The sequence below is a fragment of the Marmota flaviventris genome, chromosome 11 (genome assembly GCF_047511675.1).
Source record: "Marmota flaviventris isolate mMarFla1 chromosome 11, mMarFla1.hap1, whole genome shotgun sequence".
NCBI lineage: Eukaryota > Metazoa > Chordata > Mammalia > Rodentia > Sciuridae > Marmota > Marmota flaviventris.
In genome coordinates, this window is record NC_092508.1 from 100221806 (window position 1) to 100247008 (window position 25203).

Consider the following 25203-nt stretch of genomic DNA (forward strand, 5'->3'; position numbering starts at 1 on the left):
TTATTAGCTATAATTTTTTTTTGTATGTAGTTCTTGGGAATATCTACATATAAGAACAATGCACCTAGATACAGAAGTAGTTGCCTTTTTTTTTTTCCCAAACTCAATGTTACTTATTCCTTTTTCTTGAATAATTGTCCTAGCTAGACCCTCCATTAAATGTTAAATACAAGTAGCAGTAGTCGCCATGGTAATTTTGTTCTTGAAGCTTTTAGTCTTTCACCATCACATTTGATGTTAACTGTGAGATTTTATAAAGTGATTTATATCCATGTATTGATACAATTACATTTTCATACAATAAGATGTATTTCATTAATAAATTATTCTGTGTAAAAGTACACTGTATACCTGGAATAAATTCTGACTAGTTATGGAGTATTCAAAAATGTGCTATTGTGACTGAAATGAGCAGAAATTGATGAATGTCTGAGTATGGATTTAAGATTTTTTTCTTTCTTTTTTTTTTTTTTTATAAATAGTGGAACCAGGAACAAAGTTATTTAAACCTTTTGTGCTGCAGGACTCTTCTCTATAAAATGTAAAATAATAACACTACATTCATAGTAGATTTTTGAAGATTATATAAATTAATATAGACGAAGCACTAAAAATATTTGCTAGTATTATAATGAATTATTATTATTATTATTTTCAGAAAGAGAATTGTCCTAAAATTTATATTTATGTTCTCTTCTTATTCTGTTAGGTTTCAACAAAATTCTGCCTTCATGAAGTCTGTCAGCTCTCCTCCTTTATTTCTTAAACAAGTATTTTTTACGTTTTACTATGAAAAATCTTCTAATGATATAGGAGTCACCCTTCTTTAAATGTTTATTAATAGTTGCTCATGAAACATTCATAAACTTAGATTTAGTTCCAATTTTATTGCTGATTTATTTTCTCTAGTGGCTATAGAAATATTTTAATTTTTACCTCTTTGTTGAATTATTTTTAAAATTTTATAGATGGATAGACACTGTCATTTTCATCTATTCTCATGTATTGGTTTTAAGTTTTTGATTTATGAATTTCATTGTATCTATAATTACATTTGCTCTTTCAAATCAAATATTATTACTAATCTTTCTTTTCTTTAATTCATTCTGATTGCTTATCCTGTGCTCATGTCTTTGCTTTTTCGCTTTTGTTGTATATTGTGCCCAAAACAAGGCTTTGTATATGATATTTATTTTTTATATTATATGACACATACATATGAGGTGTGTGTATGTGTGTGTGTGTGTGTGTGTGTGTGTGTGTGTGTGTGTGTGATTTCTATGGAATTCTATGAAAAAGTTTAGATTTACTATTCCTTATTAACTGCAAGGCCATATTATATGAAGTAACAAAACAGTTCAAAACTATTATGCACTGTGTGACTATTTTTATAATACACCTTTTGTATGCATGGAGTGAATCTAGATTTAAGTGTATAAAACATTAGCATTCATTACCTCTATGCAATTTAATTAGAGGTGATTTTATTTACCCTAACTGCAATTTTACTTTCCTCTATAGCAACTGTATATTACTGATTTCCACTTTAATGGAGGGGGGGTGCCTTTGCATTATGTTGATATTTCCCAAAATTATTCCTTCTAATTATATCAATCATTTGAAATGATTCAATGATTTGCTGTTGCCTAAAGGATGGAGTTTAAATTCTTTATTCTAATATCCAAAATCCTCTGTCAGCTGGCACACAGCTGCATTTCTAGTCTTATAGCATAATTCTCACTCTCAAAACATCAGTTCCAACCAAATGCCTGTACCAGCTGTTCCCACAAATTTCCCTTTCTGATCTTTATGCATTTGTTCAGTTTATCTCCACTATCCAACAAACAGAACCTCTATGACTTTTCCAACTAGGCAAATCCAACCTATCCTACAAAATTCAATTGCCCTTTCTTCCTCTTTCACATATTTTCTTTAAAAAAATAAGCATAATAATGAGAGATTTTCTTCTGTGAGTAGAATACTGCCTTACTAATTTTCTAATTTTTACCCCACTGGAATTGATTCTAGTGGCACCAGAGTAGCATGTACTCTCCTGTGGTTTGGGACCCACCCAGAGCTGCAGAGCCAAGGAGGTGAGTGTGAGCTGACATCAGCACATGCTAGCTGCCCCAGCTGTGTGTCCTGGCACCAGGCTGCACCTGCAAGAACAAGAGAGGGTTTTTTTAAAAAATGTTTCCATCTAGAGAGGAAGTCATTTGCCATTATGGGCTGCCCAAAGAGGGCATTCTTTTGTACTCAACAGAATCATTTCATGAATTAGCAATTTTATAGTTCCTCATAATTAACGTTTTAAGAAATTTTATCTTTCCATCAAACTAGGATTTTAATTACATGCTCTAAATTTTTGTTTATATCAGACTGCCTAGAACAATAACACATGAACTGTTTTATAAATAAATATGCATAATTCAGATATATCATGGCAGGAAAAGAAATCATGAGGGATTCTCTTGAGCAGATTCTTAAATTTCAAGCAAATCACAGCTGCACAAATTTGTCACATGACCTTTCATCTCTCAGTGAGCAGATGAGAAATGTGTGAAAGATAGACACTATACTAGTACTCAATTTAGACTTTTACTCTTACTCCGATCTACTGTCTCACAGGATCCTTTTTTTCAATTAAAATATAAGCATATTCTTTGAGCACTAACAATAAATATTTAAAAACCATCTTATAGGTTTCATGTATGTTATCACTAGATAATAACCACATTCTTTCTTTTTCTGACTTTATAACTAGAATGGTGCTTAGGATAGCAACATCCAGTAAATATTTCTATAATGGATGAAATAAATCTAGTATGAATCATAGACATCACTGTTTTTTTCATGTTGAGGGCATACTGAGACAGGAAAGGTGAACATCAATCAGAAAATTGCAATTTCTTTCCAATATGCTTTTCTGTACTAAAAGGAGAAGGGGGAAGCACATTTCTTACTGACCATGGGTAATAAAAAGCACACTAAGCTATGGAAGTCAATCAAGTTTGTAGTCTACAGTGTTGATAATTGCATTTATAACCAAATCATTTATTTTTTCTTCAAATCAGAGACATTTTGCTTGATCATGATCTCTTAATTTATTTGATTTTTTTTTGTACCAGGGCTTGAACTCACAGACACTTAATCACTGAGCCACATCTCCAGCCCTACTATATTTTAATTTAATTTAATTTTGAGATAGTCTCATTAAGTTGCTTAGGGCCCCCACAAGTTTCTGAGGCTGGTCTTGAACTTATGATTCACCTACCTCAGCCTCCCAAGTCACTTGGATTACAGACATGTGCTACCATGCCCAGCTGTCTACATTTCTATGAACAACAAACTCAAAATAATATTTCTAGAGGCAAAGCCCCAGAGTGATACAATACTCTCAAAAATTTCAACGACTAAAAATTGACCACCTTGTTGGTCAGTGTCATTAGAAATCACCATTTTGAAAGTCTTGTCTCTGGTATATTAACTGTACAGATGCCATTAAGGCTGTCACATGTTTAGGATGGTTGTAAAACAATAGCAATTGGGAAAGCTGTCCACACAGATGGGATGCATGCTCATGCTCACATCCCTGCTGTTACCAGGACCATGTGTGCAGCCTCCCACTGTGAGGTCACACAGGGTTCATTCCACATATCAATACCCAAAATACCTTTCTTCTTCTTCCAAGCACCAGAGAGGCAGTTACATTATTCCACACTATGAAACTTATAACCTCTATAGTCTTTTTCTTTGGCTTCTGGGGATCTCTGAATTAAACCTGGTGCCAGTCTCTCGGAACCTACATGTGCCTGGTCCTTGTGTTCACCTCTGTGTGTTCCCTTTGCCCAACTGGATCTTACATCTTTTAAATTTTTTCTTTGATTTTTTAAAAATATATTTTACCTTGATTTGCCACATTATTGTTAGTTGCTTGAAAGTCTTTGAAAGCACCTGGGGTACACATAAGAAAGGGAGTTGTCTAGCACAAGTCATAAAGCTAAAAGTAGAATCAGAAGATATTAGAGCCCATTTTACCAAAGAAGAACCTGAAATGTAGAGACTTGTCTAAGGGCAAAAAATTATCTGTTGCTATATGGTTTTTTTTTAATGTTTTGATCTAGTTTTTTCTTATCTCATGTGAACATATATCTAAAGTATAGACCAATTTGGCGCAGATGGCTATCAAAGAGTTCAGCTGTTATTTTTTTCAATTTTAATTTTTAATTAATATGTATGTGTGTATATATAATTATGGTACATACAAGTATATATAATAATATAATTGTACTTATTTATGGGCACATTGTACCATTATGACCGACATGTTATAATATAATGATCAAATCAGGGTAATTAACATATTCATCACCTTAAACATGTATTTTTTTTTTTTTTTGTGGTGAGATCATTTGAAATTCCTCTTGCAGCTACCATGTAATGTACATTATATCATTGTTAACTATGGTCAGCATAGTGTATAATATGTCATCAGAACCTATTCCTCCTATCTTATTACAACTTTGCATCCAGTGATTAACCTGTCATCACCCTTTCTGCCCTCCCCAGTCTTCAATAACCACTGTTCCATTCTCTTCTCCTAGAACACCTTTTTCAGATTTTACAGGCAAAAGTGAGAGTTAGAGAATTTTGATAGTTTCTATTCATCTGAACGAACAGGATCACATTTGGAATTTGACCTGTCTGTCTCATTTGCAAAGGAAGTTGCAAGTGTAAAGAAGATTGTTGATTTAGGGCCTGTGCACGGTGTTCCCTGGTTACAAAACAAGCTTAATTTTGAGCTCCGCGTTTCTTTAGAAATTTCAACTGGGAGTTTTAAAACGTGCCAAATACTAAATCTTCAACTTGCAACCTTTTCTTAAGACTTCAACAAGGCATGCTTGAGACAGTGATGACTTTGTGGGAATATTTTACAACAGTGCCATGAGCCTCCTTGTTCAAGTTCCCTCAGTTGACCAAAGTGGGGGAGAAAATAAAAACTAAAACCAAACAAAAGAAAAATTGACATCTGCATCTGTACTGTCAGAACTGTGCCAAGAAGGAGGTGAAGTTAATGAAGACATGACCGGGCCCCACAGAGCTAATTAGTGTGCTCATTCTTTCTATAGAAGAAGTTTGCTGGCATCACTCCTGGGTACTCATTTGACAATGACCTCAGGTCACACTTCCCAAGGTGGCATTAAGAGGAGACCCTTTCAAGGGCTCTTGATAGACATGCAAAGAAATATACAGGTGGATAAGTTTGTTTCTTTAGCTCTTAAAACTAAGTGGTTTCTTTTTACTGCAAGTTTCTGCTTTGTTATGTTAATGATCACACAGTCTCAAAAAGATGGATTTGATGATCAGACTTTCTCCAACTTTTATGTCTGAAGGAGTCCCTTAGAAACACTGCCCTGTGAACCACTTTCTGTGAAATATTGAGACACATAATAGTAAACATATTACCTTACTTATTCATATTTTACAGGATAAAAATATAAAAAGGAATTCAGATAGTCAATGCACATTTTGTCCATAAAAGTATACAGAGCAATGTTCTGTGAGTTTGTAACCAGTTTTACCAATCATTAGATGTACAAACTGGGGTAAACAATTTGACCTTTGTGTTCCTCAGTTTTCTTATCTATAAAATAAGGATTATGATAGAACTGGAGGTAAAGGTTTGTTACAAAGGCAACTTGCATGATAAATGTGTTTCAGAGGCATGCTGAAATGTTCCTATTCACATCCAGTTTTCCCCTTTCACTTAAATGTGTGTCTGGAAAGCACAACTTGTCACAGTCTGCTTCTTTTAACAGCTTTCCCTTTTCACTTCTCCTTACCATTTCTTCTGGAGGGCTGCCTGGCTGCCTCCTCTTCTATCAGGCAGAGTTGGTCTGTTTTGATGTTTCTTATTTATTTGAAGAAGAGCATAGCAAAACTCAGCAAATATTCACTGAAATGTATATTATTTGTTTCTTCAAATGATACAAATATGCACTATATTTAGATCATTTCATAGATTTTTATAAATGTAATATATATTATATATCATATATGATATTATATATCATATATATTATATATGATATATGAAATATAGTATGTAAATATAGTATGTAAATATAGTATGTAAATATAGTATGTAAGTATATATACAGATATATATTTTTTTCACAAACTCTTTTATAAACCAAAAAGTAAAAATCGTATACAAGAATATGCCAATAGTGAGTTGTCAGAAACAGGAACCAAGAAAGCAATCCTATTTACAATAGTTGTAAAAATATTTTTAAAAATCTAGGAGTGGGGCTGGGGATGTGGCTCAAGGGGTAACGTGCTTGCCTGGCATGCGTGGGGCTCTGGGTTCAATCCTCAGCACCACATAAAATAAAATAAAGATGTTGTGTCCACCGAAAACTGAAAAATAAATATTAAAAAACTCTTTCTCTCTCTCTCTCTCTCTCTCTCTCTGTCTCTTTTAAAAAAAAAATCTAGGAGTGAACTTAAGTAAGCAAGTGAAAGGCTGCTACTTTTATCTGTGTTTTATAATGAAAATTAAAAAAAATACTCATGAAATAAATTGAAAAAGCACTAAAAGAAGGAAATACTTCCTGTATTCATGGGTTGGTAGAATTAATATTGAAATGTCCATGCTTCCCCAAATAATATACAGATTCAATGACATTTTTATAGAACTGGATAAACACCTAAAATTTGTATAGAAGCACAAAAGACCCAGAATTTCCAAAGCTGTCATGATCAAAAGGAATAAAGAAGGGGGCATAAGACTATCTGTCTTCAAAACTTTTTGTAAAGCTCCAGTTATCCAAACAGCAAGGTATTGCCCTAAGTGCAGACTCATGGACCAATGAAAGATCATTGGTCCATGAGTCTGCACTTAGGGCAATACCTAAATGTATACCCATGCATCTACAGCTAACTGATTCTCAATGAAGGTACTAAGAACATGCATTGGAAAAAGGACAATCTTTAAATGAATGGTGCTAGAAAAATCTGTGTATCCACATGCAGAAGAAACAAAGTAGACCCCTATCTCTTACAGTTGCAAAAATCAACTCAAAATGGATTAAAGACCTAAATGTAAGACCTGGAAATATAAAACTACTAGAAAAAAAAATAAGGGCAACATTTTAGTAGCAATTAGGGTGCTTTTTAACAAAACCCCCCAAACCCAGGTAACAAAACATAAACAGACAAGTAAGATTTCACCAAATAAAAAGTTTCTATTCAATAAAGAAAACAATCCTCAGAAGAAAGAGACAAGAGAGAAATGCAAATCAAAACCAAAATGAGAATGACTTAATCTCTGTGAGAATGGCTGTTTTCAAGAATAATAAAGATGACAAATGCTGACAAGAATAAGAAGAAAAGGAAATCCTTGTATTCTGTAGATGGGAATGTAAGTTTGTACATCCATTATGGAAAACGGTTGGAGATTCCTCCTAATATTGAAAATAAAACCATAATATGATACAGAAATTCCACTTGTGGGTGTGTATCCAAAGGAAATGAAATCTGTGTGACCAAGTGAGATATGCACATGTTCATTACAGGACTATTCAAAATTGGCAAGAAACAATAATAAGGGAAGTGTCCATTAACCAATGAATATAAAATAATGCAGTACATATAAATAATAGAATACCACTCAACTTTGAAAAAGAGTACAATGCTTGCCGCAGTCCGGCTGCAGCAAAATAACCGGGGGGGTGACGAATAACTTGTGTACGTTGATACAGCAGGAATGGGAGCCGTTTATTGCAGGACAGGAGCAGTATTTATACATTCCACACAGCTTATCTAATTAGCATAAACTAGATACATCAGTCAACCAATAAGGAATCTCTACACTTAATGGCTCGCTTTTGTTACTTCTCAAACCACTCCCTCTGGCATTTTGCCAGGCACCATCCAGACTTGTTTAGGAACTCTAACATTCCCCTGGCAAAATGCCAGGTGTTATTTTTGACTTGTTTACAGACTCTAACAAATGCTATCACTTGTGACTACATGGATAGAACTGGAATTCATTATTAAGTGAAATAAGCCAGACACAGAAAGAAAAATCTGTGTGATTTCGTTCCTATCTGGAATCCTCCCCCCCCCCCACACCTCTCATCCCCCCAAAAAACAATGTTGATTTTATAGAAGTTGAGAGTAGTATGGTGGTCTACAGAAACTGAAAATAGCAACAGGAAAGAGTGATTGGGAAAGGTGACCAATGAGTATAAACTAAGTCACAGATAGAAAGAAGTCCTAATGTATATTGTACAATAGGGAGATTATGGATTACAGTAATGAATTATGAATTTCAAAAAGCTAGAATAAAGGATTTTTGAAGTTTTCATTATAAAGAAATTAAAAATGTTTGGGTAGACAGATATGCTCAGTCTAATTTAAACGTTGCTCAATGTACACATGTATCAAAACTTGATATGGAACCAAATTAATATGTACAATTTTATGTTTTTATGCACAGTTAAAAATAGCTAGGCTCAGTGACACATGCCTGTAATCCCACTGATTTGGGAGGTTGAGGCATAAGGATCACAAGTTTGAAAAAGCCTCAACAAGGTCCTAAGCAACTTAGAAAGATCCTGTCTCAAAAATAAATTAAAAAAAAAATAAAAGGGCTGAAGATATACATCAGTGGTAAAGCACAACTGGGTTCTATCCCCAGTATGAAAACAAATAAATAAAATGTTTGAAAAGGTTAAAAAAAAATGCCCAAATTGTTAGGTCATAGTATTTTCATTGTTCAATTCATCAAATCAATGTTGGCCATGTTTTGTCTTCAGTCCTATGAAACCTCTTCAGCATATGCCCAAGGCTCATAGGTCCTTCCATAGTTGAAGTCTTTGCATATTCAGTCTGCATGAACTTTTCTGAGACTTATTCTAAGCTCAATTACCTTTAGGAAAATTTTGTCACAGCAGCGAAGTCTTTATTATTGCAGTGTTTACTTCTGCTATATTTAATTCTCGTATTAGCCAGATGAGGTCAATAATCTCACATTTCAGTTGAGAAAACAGAGATTTGGAGAATTTCCACAGCTTCCAATTTGTGGAACTTGGATCCCAAGCCAGGACTAACCAATGTCAAGGGCCATGCTCTTCGAGCTCCACTCTGCGGCTGTCATGAATTCAAGAATCTGACCCAGTTACCCTCTGCCACCAAGTGACTATGGGGAGGGAGCCAATCCCTGCACAATCAAATCAAAGGCAGTAAAATCAAGGCAGAGAGTTATCCTAAGGTCTTCAAATATTTCACATTGTTCCAGAGGTTTATTGTTGTGAAGTTTGAGAAAATTACAAAGATTATTTTCCCATTCATTATATACTTTGGGGGAAAAATAACTATTTAAGTTCTCACCATAAATTGATTGGAAGTCTTAGTTTGAATTGCTTGCTCGTGTACCTCACTTGTTTCTGTAAGCGAGAATGGTGCAGACATATGCATAACACATTTCTCAGGAGCAAATAAAATACTTCAGGCTGTACCTCATTAATCTCCTTAGTATTTCGTAGAATTTCTAAAGCAGCATCTAGCTGTACATGTAAACTAGGTGGATAGAATTCAATAAGACCAATATTAGTCAGAGCTTAATGTGTCAATTGAATCTGGGTTTCTTCTTTGCAAGACCTTGTCTAAATCTCAGGCTTTCCTCCAGAGCCACAAGTCACTAAATATGTTATAATAAAGGCATGCATGCAGAAATAACTACAAAGTTTCAATAAACACAAAGTTTCAAACTTTGTGTCTCTCTTTTGTGTTCATTTCACAACAATTATTGAACATCTAATATGCACTGGCCTTGCTTTAGGTGTTGGAAATACACCAATGAACAAATCAGGTAGAAATTCCTGAACATATGAATACACACACAAACACACACACACACACACACACACACACACACAGTATATTTTGTAGAGAGTTTGAGTCAAAAACCTGATTGCAGTGTTGTGTAAATCAGAATAGGAGAAAAGCATTTGAAAACTAAATACAACATATTCTTTAGAGCAATTTTATTGGAAGGCCCAGAAAGAATCATGGGGGTAAAAGGAATAAGAAGGCAAGAGTGTAATATTAATAAAAAATAAAAAAAATAGGGGAAAACCTTTTTCCCCCTCACAGCTGAATTGAATGAAGGCAAATTATTATATTACTTGATTTCAGTTTTAAAGACATTACTCTCTTGTCCTTTCTAATGAAGATGATGATGTGGTTTGGTGTTTATTTATTTATTTATTTGTTTGTTTATTTATTTATTTATTATACTTGGTATTGAACTCAGAGTCACTCTGCCATTGAGCTACATCCCTTTCTTTTTTCTGTTTCCTTTGAGATAGGATCTCACTAAATCACAGGGGCTGACCTTGAACTTCTGAATCCCTGCCTTGGCCTCCCACATTGCTGGAGTTATAGGTGTCTGTTCTTACCTTTGATCATTTGTAACCAGCAATTTTCCCCAGCACTCTCTCCAAACCAGTTCAAATCCAGTCACAGTTCTTACTTTTTCTTTGTCACTTAAAGACAAGTTCTAGTTAACTCAATTGAATTAATCTCCTTTAATTTCTGCCGGTGCTAATAGTGATTTAGCAATCACTATGACCACCTTGTATACTGCCTCTGTAACTGCTCTTGAGTTTTCAAAGCCCTCTTAGATTTTGTTTTCTGAAATACATTATAAATTCTTAGGAAGGGAACATAAATCTTGTATTCATTCTGTTCTTTTGTATTCATCCCAATCCCTAGTATTTCATCAAACAGGAAATTAATACTGTGCTTATTCCATTCACATACTAGATCATATTTGATTCTATGGCAGAATATTGGAGACTATCAAGTTCAAACACTTGAGACTGATGAAAAAGATTTCCATCTTGGATAATTTATTTTAGCAATAATATTTTTACTCTACAATGTCTGCAGCTAGTATTCACTATATCATACACATCTATTTACATGATAGTTATAACAGGTGCTTATTATCTCATTAAGATATATAAGCTTCAATATGTTTTTTTTAAGGTTTTAGGTTCAAGGTTTAAATTTTTTTCTCTTATTTGGATGGACTCCTTCCTTCCTTCCTTTCTCTCCTTCCTTCCTTCTTTTTAAACTATAATTCCATTTTATCTTCTTTATTTATAATAATAAATTCAAATTATAAGATGTTAATATTTGCTCTTCAGCTCTTTTACTTTCTATTCTGGAATTTCTATGTTTTACCAGATCATAGTCCTGTAGGAATCTAATCAGCTTCTTTGAGGAATATGAAAAATGGAAGTACAAGGTAGTGTCCAGGCAGTGCAAACTCGAGTATGGGCAATAACTAGCAGATAAACACTCTCCTCTTCTGTTCCCTGAGTGGACGATTCTCAGCTGCTTTCTCTACAGATGGCTTCTCTATGGTACCTAAAAGGATCTAGACACAGTTGCCCACATTGGTCATCAGCTGGATAGGGTACCTTGGATAAACTTCCTACTTAGAAACCTTTTCCTATGTTCTTGCTACAACTTGTCTTTAATACACGGCTACAAATATTAACTATATATATACAGACTTGATTCATAAGATGTGGAAACTATATACCTTCATACAATACGGATTACTTATTAAATGGTAGTAAGTTCAGAATTATACCATGCATGGATATAATAGTGAAAAACTCTAAAACAAATAAATATACAACATCAACAACAATAGAATTGACTCTCAAAGAATATAGGGAGTGAAGAAGGAACATATGTAACATAATGTTATAATTTGAATCTGGAATGTTCCCCAAAGTCTCTTTTTGAAATATGGTTCCCAATGCTACAAGTTTCAGAGTGGGGCTTTTGGGATATTTTTGCTCTCACTTCATCAATGGGTTAATTCCTCGATGGCTGAATGGACCACTGGGAGTTAGGACCTACTTGGAAGAAGGAAGCAGATTACTAGTTGTGAGCCATTGAAGAGTTTATCTTCTCCAGTTCCCTCCCTCCCTCCCTCCCTCTCCTCCTCCACCTCCTCCTCCTCTTCTTCTTCTTCTTCTTCTTCTTTTCTCTCTCTCTCTCTCTCTCTTTCTGCTTCTAGCTGCCATGAGGCCATGAGTTAGCTGCTTTCCTCTGCCACACCTTTCCAACATGATGTTCTTTCTTAGAACAATCTTAAGCCTAGAGTAATGGATTCAACCAACCATAGACTGAGATCTCTGGAACCATGAGCCAAAAATAAATGTTTCCTTCTCTAAGTTGTTCTTATCAGATGTGTTTGTCATAGTGACTAAAAGCTGACTAACACAGAATCACATAAAACAAATAATAGTAAAAGACTTAGTGTTCATAATAAGTACAAAGTGCTATGAGCTGGTTACAATAGGAATAATTAATTTTCTCACAGGATCCAGAGAAGGCTTCTCTGAAGAAAGGATAGTTATCACAAAAGGAAAAGTTGAGTTATTTAAGCAAGGAGTTTAGGAAGAGTAGAGAAGGGTCATTCTGAGTTAACACCAGGCACAAATACTAAGAGCCTGAGGATCCATTGTAAGCAGGGAAACACACATACACATAAACAAACAAGCAAAAAACCAAAAACCAGTTATCTAGAGAAGAGACATCAGGGGAAAGTTCTTTACAACATTAAGACCAAGGTGAAGAGTAAGAATAATAGCAGATATGGCTTTTGGGCCATGCTCAGAATATTTTTTTTTTCTTAATGGTAATCTCATTGAAGTGTTTTTCATCATTACTGTAGAGTTGGTATTATTGAATTTCTATTTTCAAAATACCATATGCAACCTAGTGAAACTCTGTCTTTAAATAAAATGTAAAAAAAGGAGGGGGGTGCTGGGTATGTGGCTTAATGTTTAAGCACCCCTGGGTTCAATCCCTGGTATCAAAAAAAAAATCTGGTTTTGAAATTATGGCATAAGTACCAATTCTTAGAGTTAGCACATAGTGTAACAAAAAACACAGTGAATTAGGATTCATCCCTGAATGTGTCCAATGTTTAATGGCCATTTTACGTACAAAAAAAGGGAGAAGGGGGAAGAGATACAGGGAGAGAATAAGAATCAGATCAGAGAGGTAAGAATAAAACAAAAACAAAAGGATGATAGAGATGTCAAGGAAAGAGAATTTTATAAATGACAGAGAGGTGCTGAGAAATCAAGTAAGGAAAAAAAAAATGAAAATAAGGAAATCTGTTATAGAAACACAGAAGTCATTTGGTGCCAATCAAGAGATAATTTGGAACGTGGAGAAATTCCTACATCAGAGCAGGACCATATATACCAATAGATAAACACACACACAGAGATGCCATTTCAAAAATAATTTTATAAATAACTTACTGATTACTCTATAGTTTACCATATTCTGGACCCTACACATGCAAAATGACTATCTTCACTCAAATACTACAAAGAATGTGTCATATTCCAAAGAGATGAAATGAAGGCTTAGAGACCTTAGAGACCAAATATTTGGCTGAGACCACACAAAAGGCTTATTTTGGAGCCTGGTTTCAACCCCAGTCATGCAAGATCTGATGCCCACACCTTCCCCTTATGTAGCACAATATGGAAAATCTCTACATCCTATAGAATCTGCTTTTGTAGAGTATAATATTACTTGCAAAATTTGGATTCATCTCACTCAGATACAAAATTGTTTTCACGTTTTCTCTCTTTTTATAAGCAGGGTTGGCCATGGGGTTATTAATCATTGCTGCAACAGATAAAGCTGACTTGTAAAAACCAATCTCCATTATTCATTTGGAACCACATTGTGGACTGAGATACTGTATCACCAAAGGAAACAGATGGTCTGTGTTCCTGGTTAAAAACAAAAACAAAAACAAAAACAAAAAAACACTTTATAAAAGCATTTCTATCTGCGGTAAACAAGTTCCAGATTCGATTCTATCAAACATGATTCTCACAAGGTTGTTGTGTACAGATGACCTTTAATTTGTTTGAAATAGGAAATACAGTATATCTAAATGACATTAGAAAAAAAAAGAAACACACTATAAGTTCAGTACAAATACATAATATAATTAAATATTTAAATCATGTTTCATATTTAACAATGAAAAAAAAATGCTGCTTGGATGAATGTAGTATGTTCTATAACTCAGCCTAATTGCTCTCTCTACCAGAGATGCTCTGATATAGGATCAACCTTCCAGCTGGAAAAAAAAAATAATAATTCTTAAAGCTAGATCAGACAATTGTGCTGTTCTAAGTCTTTACATGATTCCCCATTCCCTCCAGGGGGGAAAACATTGAATAAGCTAGTTAAAATCTCTCTGACTAGTTCCAGATGAAATACACTTCAGTGGCTGAGCTGAGAGTTCACCCCATCCCCGTCAGACTCCAGTTCTAGTTCTCAGCCACTAAGTGATCACAGTTTTCTGGAACAGGGTTAACGAAACATGTCTTTGGAGTCAAATTCCTCTTGTCATCTCTTTTTTATTTGACCCTAAAGCTAAGAAATCATTCTACATTTTCAAATAATTGAAAAGAAATTTTAAAAAAAGGATATTTCATAACACACGGAAGTTTGATGAAATTTAAATGTCCTTGTGAATAATAGTTTCATTGGCACATGACCTTGCTCATGGGTTTGTGTGTTGCCTGTGGCTCTTTTATGGGGACAGAGTGGAGTGGAGTAGAGGAGAAAGAGACTCCATGAGCCACCAAGCCTAAAAAAATATTCCCCAGCCTTTTATAGAAAAAGCTCATAAATTAAAGACTGTGGTCACAAAGAGGCAAATACAGAGCAAAGGAGGTAAGCAGGAGTCAAGATACAAAAGGTCAAATCACTTCATTCATGTATTTGGACTTATAACAAGCTGAAACTTATATATCAAAGTTCATCTTTTTTGAAGTTTTAATTCTTATAAATTGCATTATATAAAATATAAGGATAGTTATATGTTTTAATGCATATTATATTCAAACATGTCTGAACTATATATATTATCATAACTTGAGTATATTTTGGGGTCTTATATCTTTTGTCTTTATTATTATTGTTTCTTCCTGAAAGCCTCTTTTTCTTTTTTAGTATTTAACTAACACCAACGTCCTTTACATGATCTGCTTAGCCACTGCCTCCCAGAAGAAGGGTCTATGACGTCTTTCACCTAGTGCTAGGTATTCTGTCTCTGCTCTCAGAACTTATGATTCTATATATAATGGATGCTTTTGCATTGTTCCATTATGGCTGACTTCTATAGCTGAGTTCTTTAAACCTTGGCTTTCTTTGTTTTTTTTTATATCTTATACCTAAGAAATTGCCCAATATATTACAGATGTTTCATGATGTAAGTTTGTGAATTAAAATTTAAGAAATGCCACACAGATCTTGGATCTACTTTGATCCTGGTTTTGCTCAAAGCAAAAACTGGGATCCATCTTTGATAAAAGTGTTGAAAATATCATAAATTCTTAGCAGCTTCTTTAGACTATTGGGAAAAACATCATCTATTAGAAGATTGACATCCAGGATTTACATAGGAAAATTAAGGCTTGCTTAAGATAAAATATCTATAGATATAATAGAAAAGAATCTTCTTAAAAATATAATGAATGTTTTCTACTTATTTACTCTTCTGCATAACACTAGAGAAAAAAAATCAGTTACTGAGAGCTCACTGCATAGACTGAAACCAATGTCAAGAAGAGTTGTTAGAATATTGCAGGCACCCAATATGTACATGGTAAATGGATTTTTATTACCAACAAATAGATGGATAAATCAATACAGATTATAGTACTGTTATCATGCACTGTGGTAGAAGTTTAGACTCTGAGTTAGAGTGTCTTCACAGAACTCCTTTTTATTCTAAATAAAAAGTAAAATAGTGATTACTATTTAAAATATTTACTGACTGCTTCCTAGGATCCAGGCACCATCCTAAGTACTTTATAAGTATTGATTTCTTTAATTTTTAAAATCATCCCATGAGGCAGTACATCTATCATGTCTTCACTACAAATGATTTCTCATAATTCATGGCACGTGTCTTTTACTGCCTTTTCCTCACATATCTTTCTGGCTTTTGCTTCCAAACACCAACCATCTCTTTGTTTGTAATATATCTCCCTTTATGTCTCTTTTCATGTCTTCCATGCAGATACTAGAGAGAAATTGTTATGGTTTGGGTGTGAGTTGTCCTACAAAAACTCATGTGTGAGACAATGCAAGAAGGTTCAGAGGAGAAATGATTGGGCTATGAAAGTCTTAACAAAAGCACTGGATTAATCCTGTGATAGGATTAATTGAGTGGTAACTGATGATGGGTGGGGTGTGTGGATGGAGGAGGTGGGTTACTGGGGGCGTGACTTTGGGGTATGTATTTTATATCTGGGGAGTGGATTCTCCCTCTCTGCTTCCTGATCACGTGAGCTGCTTCTCTCTGCCACACTCTACCACCTTGATGTTCAGTCTCACCTCAAGTTCTGAGGAATGGAATCCACTGTCTGTGGACTGAGACCATTGAAACTATGAGCCCCCAAATAAACTTTTCTTCTCTAAAATTGTTCTTATCAAGTACTTCCATCACAACAGTGAAAAAGCTGAATAAAACAGAAATTGGTACCAGGAGTTTGGTTGTTGCTGTGACTAACCTGACCATGTGGTTCATAAGCATTTGGAGCTTTTTGGAATTGGTGGAAGAATTTTGAGATGTTTAGCATTGCAAGCTGGAAATGCTTTAGATTGTTATAAGTGGAGCTCAGTAGGTGATTCTGGTGGGCACTCAGAAGACCAGAATGCCAATAGGACCATGAACAATGAAGATGGAACTAAAGAGGGTTTAGAAGAAAAGGAGGACACAATTGGTAGTTGGACTAGCGGTCATTCATGTTATGCTCTGGCTGAGAAGTTGTCTGCATTTTGCCCTGTCCCAAGACTGTCTGTGAAGCTGATTTTAAAAGTGATGGATTTCTTAATTTGGCAGTAGACATTTCTAGACAGCATAGCATTTGGACAGTGGCTTTTAGCCAAGTTTATTTTGATATTCAGGTGCAGATAGAAGAGTAGAAAGATTTGAAAAACTTGGACTTGAAAGGCAGGAGTAAAACTGAGCCTAAGGAAGTTGCAGTTGTTAAAGACTGCTACTAAAAAAATCCTGAAGACTTTGCCCAGAGACAATAAGAAAGATGGCTTGAGGGCACGTCAGGAGTTGGCAAGACCACACTCATCTCAGATTAAAAAAGTAAAAGTAAAAATTTTCTTGAGAAGAGACGAGAGGGGCAACCTTTTTGCATAAGGAGACCTAGAAATTATTTTAAAAGTGCTCAGCTACCCAGCCACTCCGAGGTTGCTGCAGCCAGGATCCCAGGAGGATTTTCTTGTTCTCAAGATGGCGGCAGTCCTTGGTGTCAACCACATGGTGCTGGTTCTGCAGGAATTAATTATACTGGAGTTCAAAGGAAGATTTCAAAGGCTTAGGAGGCAAGGCAGAATGCAGCAGGGTGAGAGTCCCTGGCAGCAGTTCCTGAGAGGGTGAAGGAGGAAGCCTAAGCTGCATTGAAGACTCCCAAGATTAAGAAATGATAGTAACACAGTACATCATTCTAGGAAAACTACAGGGATTGAGCAAAGACAAGTCAACATAGAGGCCACTTGGGCTGCATCCAACAAGGCCACAAAGGCAGAGCTACACAAATCCTTTGAATAGAATATCACAATGCCAAAACCATGTGTTCCAGATTCTGAACACAGAACTTCAGGACTTGTTTGCCCAGCTGGCTTTGAGTCTTGACTTGCTCCTATCCTTTCTTTCTATGCTGCTATTTCTGTGAATGGAAAGGTTTACTCTGTATCTTTATATATTGGATGCTTGTAAGTTGCTTTTGATTTTTACAGGAGCTCACACTTCAGGCTTTCCATGAGTCTTCAAAGGAGATTTTGGACTTGAACTTTTCGGCAATCTTGGAACTGTTGAGACTATGGGGACTCTTGGAAATGGACAGAAGGTATTTTGCATTGTGAGATGGTCATGAGCTTTTGGGAACCAGAGGTGGAAAATTCTGTTTTGGATATGAGATGCCCCACAATAGCCCATGTGTGAGACAATGCAGAAAAGTTTAGAAGAGAAATAATTGGATTTTGAGAGCCTTAACCCCATCAGTGAATTAATCCCCTGATGAGATTAACTGAGTGGTAACTGGAGATGGTTAGGGTATGGCTGGAGGAAGTGGGTCCCTGGGGGCATGTCTCTCTCTCAGATTTCTGATCATCATGTAAGCTTCTTCCCTCTGCCATACTCTTCCACCTTGAAGTTCAGCCTCACCTCAAGACCCAAGGAATGGAGCCCACTGGACTGAGACCTCTGACAATGTGAGCCCCCAAATAAACTTTTCTTCTCTAAATTTTTTTTTGAGTATTTAAGTCACAGCAGCAAAAAAGCTGCCTAAAACAGAAATCTTCTTTATTGACTCAAATATGATCCTCTAGATTCTGCTTTCATAGCTCCCAGCTCCTTACACAGAGCCTCTTCACATGCTCCTGGCCACCCTAAAGTCAAACTTCAAGAGGTTCATATGGAAGATATCAGTGGGAGTGATTGGCTTCGTCCGTTTCTGTGTCTATAACCAATATTTTTAGATGGGGGTAATTTATGAAAATCAGAAAATTATTTTTCACAGTTCTGGAGATTGGGGAGTTTAAGGCCAAGGCATCAGCAGAGGAACTATTTCTAGTGAAGTCTCCCTCTCTGCTTTGTATATTATGCTTCGTGTTGTGTTTTTACATGGTGGAAGAAGCAGACGGCTTCTATTCCCTTCCTTGAATCCTTTTATAGGAACACTTAATTGCATGCATGGGGGAGGAGCCCTCATAATTTAATGACTGTCCAGTGACCCTACCTCTTGACATCATCACTTTGGGGGTTAAATTCCAACAAACCAATACATTTAACCTCACATGCTTTTAAACCATAGCAATGTCTTTATTCATTTATCCATGATGTGCCCATTGTTCATCCATTCAACATTTATGTGGTTCTCACTTGCTGGAAATCAGCCGTGACTCTACTAGGTGCATGAGCAGTCAGTGTGACCAGCACTCTGATAGAGGAATCATGAGTCATGGCTCATAGAAGCAGTATGGGGGCAGCCTGGAAAGGCTGTCCCATGAGGATTTTAAGGAAGTAGTGGAATGTGAAGAAAAGTCAAATGTGGAAAAGAAGGGTGCCGGGAAAGGTGTTCTGAACAGAGACAACAGCACAAGGAATGCCACAGAGCCATGAGCCAGAATACCATTTTGAGAAAATCCTGTTAATCAATTGGCTATAGATTATGAAAGAATGGAGAGGTGAGTGGGTGTGGTGTCAGATGGGGCTGGGTACAACTTGGGTGCCATTGCAAGGGAGCTAACAGACAAAGGGAGTACTTGGGGTAAGGATGAAACAAGCAGCATGGTCCAGCCATGATGGTACTACATGGAAGACCATCAGATATGTTACCACTCTGATAGACATTCTGGGCTCTATCTGTCCAACCCAGGAGATATGAATTCTAATTGACATAAGAAGGGGTAAAATAGACTCATCAGAGTGCTGTGACATTATAGAAATGGAGTTTGAAATGTGAGTCAATATTTGGGGTTTTGGTGAGCATTTTGCATTAAAAAATGTGCTATTTCACTACCAAGTTTTCTATTGAATCCCGTGTGTGTGTGTGTGTGTGTGTGTGTGTACATGGCGTGTGAACTTGCTGCCGGTTTTGCACAATTAAACAAAATGTCTTGTCTATTTCTTACTTAGTATAGTGCTATAAGTTGAGCAGATGTTTCAGAATGTGAGAGGAAGATTAAAGAACTGATAATAAAAGAAAAAGGAAAAAAAGATACTGTATCTAATAAACACGTGTTCCCACAGGCTGAATTGTTAAGATTATAAAACATTTCAGTTAATCTCAGCAAAATACACTCGTTTGTAACAATGTACTATTATTTTATAAATGGAAGACTAATCTTATGAATATATACATGAATCTTTTCGTCTGTGCCCTGTAAAGACCACCCTGGATGAAGTGCTCCAGCCCAATCCTGTTGGAAATTTTGACTAAATTGGAGAATTAAAAAAAATGACACTGCATCACTTAATTCCTAAGTCAAGCAAAACTAAACCATGTCATTTAATTCATATAATAAACTTATAAATTAGGTCTTCTTATCATCATGTTGCATATAAAGGGAATGAAGTGCAGAGAAGTTAACAATCTAAACCCAGGTCAAATGCATGTGTAACTCCAAAGCCCAGGGTTGTTCCTATGTTAACCAATATGCAGCAAACGTGGTGTTCAGCAGAGCTTTCTGCTTTCCACAGCAAGAGCTTGAATGCAAACAGCAGGACAGGAGGATTTTTTTGAGAAAGACAAAAACTTCTATTTATGGTAGATCTAAATTTTGAACTACCAGAAGCTACCTGTGTGTGTGTGTGTGTGTGTGTGTGTGTAAAACCATGTGGCTGCTCATGGATGATTGGTAACAGCAACACTATACCTGAGGCAGAGCCCATGTAATTGAAGTCTGCTTAAGATATAAACTGTACACCTGGATTTTAAGACAACCCTCAGTGATTTTCTTTTTTCAAAGTTTCCAATCCATCGTGTCATGTCATCTCAAAGCCAGAGAGGACCGACAAGATCACCTATTTCTAATCTCCTGAAGATGAAAACAAGATCCAGAGACAAGAAAAAAATATATATAAAATATTAGGTAGCAGCCTTTTTGGTCATATTATGTTCTCCTAATTTGCCTAGAGTTTTATGAATAGCATTGGTAACAGCACAGCATGTCAAGATTAATATAAATGTCTTCATAATGAAGAAAAGAACTCTGAAGATGGAAGCCTTCCCTGTGGCTTTCTCAGGGATATACGTCTGGCTGTGATGAAGCTGGTATTCAACCTTCGGTTCTAACACCTGCATCCTTTAAGCTCAAGCACTCAGCCTCTTCTGTTGTCAGCCAGCTCATCTGAATAGGGTCGGCTCTAGCCCCCAGATCTGTGTCCTACAGGAAAGTGCTTCTTCTATTCTAGCTGCTACGGGAGCAGGCCCTCACAGGAGACTCACCATGTTGAGTGTGGAGGACAGCACAAGGCAGACAAGCAGAGACACATTACAAGGACATCAAGAATAATTGCAGCTTATTTTAACTATGATTGCCCTCTATGTAAAAGCACAGCTAAATTTTATCCTCAGTGAAAAGCCCCCATGCTCTAAGTGTGCAGAACTGCACAGCTCACCGGCTTTGAGTTCCTTCCTCAGTGTCACTGGTGATTCATTCCATGACCTTGATCAAACCACTAAACCTTTCTCTATCTCAGTTTCTCCATCCATAATGTGATTATAAATAATACATGTCCCCTAGCTACTTCATAAGGGTCACAAAGGCATTAATAATGTAATTATTTATAAAGTACTTTGAAATTCTTGAGTGAAATATGATATTAAAAATATCACGGTGCTCAAAATATTCCCTGACAGGCAGACTTAAATGAGAAAACTATTGTTCTCTGAGTAGAAAATATGTCTGACGGGGTACATAATTTTCCTTCAGAAAAATGCCTCTCATACAAGGTTCTCAAAACCTCATTAGTTTTGTTTAAGGTGCCTGAGACTCTGTGGTTCGTAGACCTCAGTAGGGCCTTAGTAGGCTGTGCTTTTTTCTCTACACCTTTATGACTCTATTAAAACTAGAAGGAGTGGGATAATAAGTGCCCGGAACTAGCATCGTATGAAATACAGAACACACAGTTACATTTGAATTACAGATAAACAACAAACAATTACTTTATACAAGTGCATTTCAAATGAGTACATTTCTTTTTCTTTTTTCTTAAATAAATTTTATTGTGCATATTTGAGGTTTAGAACATCATGTTATGGGATACATACTGAAAATAAAACGGTTATTATAATGAAGCCTTAGATCTATAGACATGCTCATCTTGCATTAACCGCTATTTTGTGTCCCTCAAACTGCATGTCCTCATTTCCCCTTCCCAATAAATAATAAGCATACTTGCTATACTAAAAAAGCATTATTTATGTACAAATAAAATTCAACCGAATGCTATTTGCTTTTATTTAATAAATCTTTTAATATTTTCAAATATTTTTATCTAACTTGTTTGCCAATGTATGTTAGTAAAACCTTGTATGGAATGATTGCAAAGATAATTTTGTTACATCCAGGTAATATACAAATTAACCTATTTATATTGAATGCCTAAGTCACAATATTGTGGATTTCTCAAAAGCAAATGCTCTTTGATACTTCTTTAACTTGTCTAGAATTGCCATGGTTTCTTCAACACTGCGAAGCATCAGATAAATGTCTCCTGAATAAATAAATTAATGAATGAATGAGTAAATGAACAAATTCCATTACACTGAAGGATTTTAAAGTGTCCTGGAAACTTATTTTAAATATTTGTATTTGGGTGACAGCCAGTTACCATATGAATTTTATATAGAAATTTCTTACTAAGAGGACTAAATTAGTTTGCTAACTTTCCTAACTTATGAGCTTTTATTAAATTCAACAAATATTTGTTGAAGTTCTCTTTGTGTGGAAGTGTTTATCTTGGTGCTGGATTTACTATTAATTACTCATCAAGTTATTTGTTGTGGAAGCAGGCAGGAGGAGACCCAATAGTTTTCAGTTATAAAAACAAACATATTTTAACTGCTTACTGGCTTAAAATTCATTGGAAAATGGGCATATCCTCAACAAAATCAGGAGTGTTAAGAAAAGAAAATATGCAAAGATTCTGAAAAGCAATTTAGAAATTTAGTTAGAAATAAACACATATAAGATAAGGTAGTTACGCAGGGAACATAAAATCTCCATGGAGAGATGAAGGATTCCAGGAATTGTGCGGACATACAACCTGGGTTCAAATCCTGATCTTTTCTAAACTCTGTTAACCTTGGAGAAGTTCACTTTACTTCTCAGAAACAGCCTCTTCAGACACACTTGGGGATAACAGGAGAACCTACCAAAGGAGGCCACTTGCCAGTGCTGCACATGATCATACCAGGAAGCACTTGACCTAGTCCTTGGGAGGGGAGATTTTCTCTTCAGTTAGCTTTCATCACTTATTATATTATTATTGAAGCAATGTGGGAATCTGGCACCTCTAAGATTACTTGTAGACTTGAAAAAAGTAATTTAAAGTATATTTTTAAATAAGAGCAAACATAATTATGCTCAAGTTACATTTATAACTCTTCTAAAAGTTAATACACTTTCTTGAAAATAGATTGCTAATTGCAGGTCATGCTGGACACTGGCTCTACTATAGATTTTTGTGGAATTATTTATTCTCCTTTATTGTTAAAGTTATAGCAGTGGTAAAATGTTTGGGAAGCCACAAAAATGCTTGAGTGAAGTTTATATTTGGTGGAGCATAGGTGCTCAAAAAATACCAACTCTTATTATATTCCAAGTTATCTATGTTTGCCATCATGCGTAACTATCAGAAGTAAGTTTTGCATTGGTTTCATTATTTGCGAGTTATACAGGAGGGAAGGGAGTCTCCATGAAGTCAAGAAACATTTACAGAGCAGAGCAGTTCACTGATGAGTTGAAGACCCATGGTTCCTGCTGCTACAGGCCCTGTCTTTCCTTGTACCACCTCTCCCATCTGAGTAAAGAGAAAGAGTACCATGGTGGAGCTCTAAATTTATTTTGCTTGATAGTGAGCTAGACTATTAGGTATGGCCACTTTCCTAAAATGAACCTCACTCACCAACAAAATAAACACATAAAGTGAGAAATGATCATTATAGAAATTGACAAGCAAGAACTATTAACAAAAATGATAATGATCCTCGAAACCTAATTGCTCCTGATTCTATCACATGAGTACTATGGGAGCATCCCTGCCAAGAGAAGAGCAGTGGCTGCTACTCCCCTCTGGCAAAGGACATTTCCTGCCAGGGGCTGGAGGTAACATCAATGAGTCTTGCTCTACTGATGGTGTTAATTTCAAGCTCTGTTAAATACATGAAATAATAAGTGTACAATATCTTATTCAGAGCAAAATTACAGCACTATTAACTGCTTCACCAATGGTGAATAAATTACCATTTGACACATAGTGTGCGTTGATCAAGCAAAAAGAAGATGCTGGAGGAAAGGAAGTCTTCAGATCCACTTTCAACTGCTCGCCCTGTGCCTCTCAGGCTTGTCTGTCTGCTTCTCATTCCTCCTCCCCTCAGTTCTGTGTTATATAGCCTGCCTTGCTGCCTCTACCTTTCCTTGCTCATGCAAGCCAGTTATTACAAATTACCCTGTTTATGGCCTCTCTCTAATACTCCCTTGGAGACCAATTTTGCCTCCACCCCAAGTGATTCTCTCCTTTTATTTTCATCTCTTTCAATTAGATTGTGCAAAAGTAAAGATTGCTTGACCTCACTAGAGTTCCTTATTCTTAGGTCCAGAATTTGCATTTCAAACAAGCTTAGAAGGGAGGCCAATGATGCTGGTCCAGGGCACCTTTTGAAAGTCACTACTCATCAGAGGAACCCAGAATCAGAAGGGCATTTGGCTCAGTATGCAGCTATTTGCTGCCGTAACTTATGCTAGTCTTTGACTTAGCACCTGGTTGATTGCTAGGAGAACCCATTGTAATTGAACCCTTTGTCAGAGTGTAAAACCTTGGCTGCCTCCTTTTCAACTCTTTGCCTTATTGTATATTTGTAGAGCACTTGCCCAATTATGTATACAATCCTGGTATTCCTCTAACATTCTTGCCAAATGTGTATAGTGCTTATTGGGAGGCAGGATGGGAAAAATGAATGAATAGACAGACACAAGAAACAGGTTGAGATGTCAGAACTGGGTGTAATTATCTGTTCTGCAGTTTCCTCTTGCACTGGCTTTGCTTCATTACCTTAAAATTCAAGCTAAACAATACTCTGCTTGCAGTGCTGTTATGGAGATGACTTAAATTAACATTGAAGCTCTCAAGTACGGGCACACATCAGAATCTCTGGAAAGTGTGCTAAACCACAGAATTCTGAGCTTCATCCACCCAAAGTTCTGATCCCAGCTCTTGAATGCTCCCCAAAATTTGCATTCAAGGCGAAATACCCAGAAACACTGATGTGGCTGGTTGGTAGAACCTATTTGGAAATCCACTGAACTGATAAAAATGACAGG